Source organism: Pinus tabuliformis, chromosome 9 (assembly GCF_031772625.1).
Source record: "Pinus tabuliformis cultivar Carrire ecotype Pingquan chromosome 9, CPIR1, whole genome shotgun sequence".
Classification (NCBI taxonomy): domain Eukaryota; kingdom Viridiplantae; phylum Streptophyta; class Pinopsida; order Pinales; family Pinaceae; genus Pinus; species Pinus tabuliformis.
This window is the reverse complement of record NC_142307.1, coordinates 1,595,206,066-1,595,210,240: the sequence shown is the minus strand read 5'-3', so window position 1 is coordinate 1,595,210,240 and position 4,175 is coordinate 1,595,206,066. Positions and strand designations below refer to the sequence as shown.

General features: G+C 40.9%; 1 pseudogene; it reads left to right on the top strand.

Annotated features, from left to right (window-relative positions):
* Positions 1–889: 889 nt before the first annotated feature.
* On the top strand, positions 890–3,289 carry LOC149154837 (laccase-17-like; annotated as a pseudogene).
* Positions 3,290–4,175: the final 886 nt, after the last annotated feature.

The following is a 4,175-nucleotide window of genomic DNA, read 5'->3' as shown; positions in this document are numbered from 1 at the left end:
CTTAGCTTTAGTTAGCTTTAGTTATTGCATGTACAACTAAGCTTAACTTACTAAGCCTAATTAATTTTCATTCTTTCTCAATTCTGCTCGCTTCCTTTCTTCTCTTGCAAGCTTGTTTATATGCTTTCGCTAACAACAGCATCCCATTATATTTTTTGTTTACTATTCCAAAATTGATTGTTTAGTGACGTCTGTAAACTTCATCCAGTTATCAGGTGCGGCAGGAAGTAGATTCAGGTGGACAGATGGAACTTGGAAGAATGAATTAATACCGTTCACTGATATACGCAACAGAATTGTGATAAAACCATTCGTCTCTCCCAAAATCGTCAACTGTTTACGTAAAATAGAATTAAGGACGACTGTGTTAACCCCGGGTTGGTTGCTTGGGATTAAAGGGATAAAGAAGGAAATTAAACGATGGGGAGCTTCAACTGGTACACCGACACAGGCCATTAAACCATGCTTACATAGATGGGGATCGTTAAGTTGGTGTCTTTGTCTGCATATTGACTCTTGGAGATTATGGATTTCACTAATTTACCTGGTTTCTTTGTTGCCACTCAATATTTTTTTGGCTTCAATGGGCCCGGTAGCCTAACTATCAACCAATACTGTAATCATGAAGAAGAAAAGAAATTAACGCAGCCATTAACGTTAACAAATCTTACCAACTAGCAACGTAACTAAAACTAGACGTCACAACCAATTTTCTCTGTTTCTATTTAAGTACACAGAATAGCAAATCTAGAAATATCAGATTACAGCATCAACATTTAGACTGGTTATACTGTATCCGCAGGAGTATAGATTCTCTGAACTCTCTTTCTGTACAGAGTACAAAATATTATTTTTTGTGTCTTGTCTGCTAGGACGAGGGTCGAATATCATGGCAATACGCACTTCAAAGATATGGAAAGGCGTGCTCTTCCAACTTTTGGCATTCTCCTTTTTAGCTCATTATGTTTCTCGGGGAGCCGAGACATTATCATTTCCATGTGGGTCATATACATTTTATCAATGTGCTTTCTGATTAACTTTGCCATTATATGCAGAACCGGATGCCTTATAACTATGAGTTATATGCAGACCTTAGATCGGATATTATAAGTTAAATATTAAATTTAGAGAAGTTATGATCCAATTTTCATAGAGATTTCACTGCAAGATGATGAATTAATTCGTCTAATTTGTTAATTATATTTCCAGATCCGGCTGAAGAATATAACTCGCCTCTGCCATACGAAACCTCTGATAATCATGAATGGGCAATATCCAGGATCTGCAATAATTGCTCGCTAAGGAGATCGAGTGGTAGTTAATGTCACAAATCATGTGAAAGACAATGTTACAATTCATTGGTATGTCTAATAATTCATTGGCGAACTTCTTTAGCTGTTTTTCTCCTCTGGCTGATATATCAGGGCATCATATTTTTTGTGGCGAATTTATAATTTACGTTTTAATTATCTGCTACCTCAGGCAAGGGATTCGTCAGAAGATCTGCATGGGCGGATGGTCCTGCGTACGTGACCCAGTGCCCCATTCAAACTGGACAGAGTTACATTTACAATTTCACCATCACAGGGCAGAGAGGAACGCTGTGGTGGCATGCACACATTTCTTGGTTGCGTGCTACCTTGTATGGACCTATTATAATCCACCCGAAGAGAAACGCTGCTTATCCATTCCCTAAACCACACCGAGAATTACCCATTCTCTTCGGTACAGAGTTAATTAATCACCAATATTCTTGCATCATAATCATGTTGTAATTAGAATCGTGCGTTGTTCAGAATTTACAGTCTAATTATGTATAAATTACCTCCGGAATTAATTGGAATTTGCAGGAGAATGGTGGGATGCAAACACGGAGAATGTTATCAATGAAGCAATGCAAAATGGTGGCGGGCCGAATGTGTCTGACGCATATACCATAAATGGCCTCCCTGGGCCCTTCTATAACTGCTCCACCAAAGGTATGTTATCAACTTCGACCTTCAATTAGATCCTAATCATTAATCATATCTCGATGGACATAGTTCTGGTGTATTGTGATATATTCATATTGACGCATGGCGCAGATACATTCAAGCTAAAAGTGATCCCGGGAAAAATATATCTTCTCCGTATAATCAATGCTGCTCTCAATGATAAACTCTTCTTTGTAATCGCCAATCACACGATGACCGTGGTGGAAATCGACGCTCTGTATGTGAAGCCTTTCCAAACGAAAGCAATTCTCATCTCTCCTGGCCAAACCACGAACGTGCTCTTGAAAGCTAAATCCACTCCGCCGCCATTGAACACCAAATTTTTAATGGCGGCGCGGCCTTATGTTACAGGTAGTGGAACCTTTGATAACTCAACTACGGCCGGCATCTTAGAGTACGCGCAGGTTTCAAATTCGTCCTCTCCAGCTCTCACCTTTAAGCCAGCGCTTCCAGCTCTAAACGATACCTCATTGGCTACCAAGATTAGCCAGAAGCTAAGAGGCTTGGTCACACCACAGTTTCCAGCAGCTGTTCCTCAGAGCGTTGATAAGCACTTCTTCTTCACGGTTGGTTTGGGATTGAATCCATGTCCCAAGCGGAAAAAATGCCAAGGTCCCAATGGAACCAAATTCGCAGCCAGCTCCATTAACAATATATCCTTCGTTCTCCCTTCCACTGCGCTTCTTCAAGCCCACTACTTTGGAAGTGAAAAGGAGTTTACAAGTTGAATTTCCCGGACAATCCACCTATTCCGTTTAATTACACGGGCAACTCCACCCAACAATACGCAGACTCTGAACGACAAGACGCTCAAAGTGGTTTCCTTCAACACCACCATACAAGTGGTTCTCCAGGATACGGGGTAGTTGGGCAGGGCACGGGGAACTACAATCCACGCGCTGACCCTAAACACCTCAATCTGGTGGATCCTCCCCAGAGAAACACCGTTGGAGTTCCTAGTGGAGGTTGGGTGGCTATTCGATTCTGAGCAGACAACCCAGGTAACAATCATGGTTATATTGATCTGAGAAATAATATTATTTTGATCATATCTAGATTATATTGATCTGAGAAATAATATTATTTTGATCATATCTATTTAATTTTGATAATAATTATTATTTTGATCATATCTATTTGATTTTGATAATTATTGCGTAACTTTGCAGGCGTTTGGTCATTGTCACTTGGAGGTCCACACCAGCTGGGGATTGAGAATGGCATGGATTGTGCTTGATGGAAATGCCCCAAATCAAGCTCTGCCTCCTACTCCATCGGATCTTCTAGCCTGCTAACTCATCATGATCAATACACCACAGACGCTTCGAGATACTATGAGTACGCCGCGTTTCAACACCAGTGATTTTGCGCCGAGCTTATCTCGATTGCAGGTTGCTCAAACCTGTTGACGTGGCTAGCGGGGCCCATCCGTCTCAGTTGCCCGTTCTGTTAATAAGTTCCGTTAATACTTTCAATATTCCGACAACTCTTCATCCCTTCTGATTTCCTATACCTCAACAACTGACTCCGGAAGCCGTGGATAAGACATGAACTTAATTGCATTTAATGCTACCTCCGCACCAAAAGATTTCAAAATTCAAATGCGTTCCCGCCTGGGATTTCATATTGAAATATTGAGCCCTAAGTTTCTGCAACAGATTATTAATCAGGAAGAGATGGTTCTCTGCTTCATTGTGAACCTCTGACGCACCGACTTCGGCACCGTCCCCCACTGCAACAACATCCAAGGCAACTCCATAATGGACATCAGCAAGAGGCTTCTCATGGCCAGATCTCTTCCTCATCTGCGGCTGCTGAAGCAATTTCTCGAGTTGAGGGGCATGGATATGATTTGGGATCAAATGTAGGCATTCAGGCTATGTAAGCTCCCTTCACAACGCCGCTAAAATTTCCAACACCATATTATGATTTCCACACTTTTAAAATCAAAGTTTATATTGAAAATAAAATAAAAAACTATTTTACTTGATTCTGTTCCCTTTTAATTGATGTTTCCGTGCAAGCGAGGATACAATTCAGTAGCGTTGAAGGCAGAAAGTAGAGGATTAATTCGAGCCAAACCAAAAAGGCAGAAAGTGGAGGATTAATTAAGGCAGAACCAAAACAAGTTGTTGATACGCCTGCTGCAGGTTATTAAAAAGGTTTTGGATGTCAGATCCT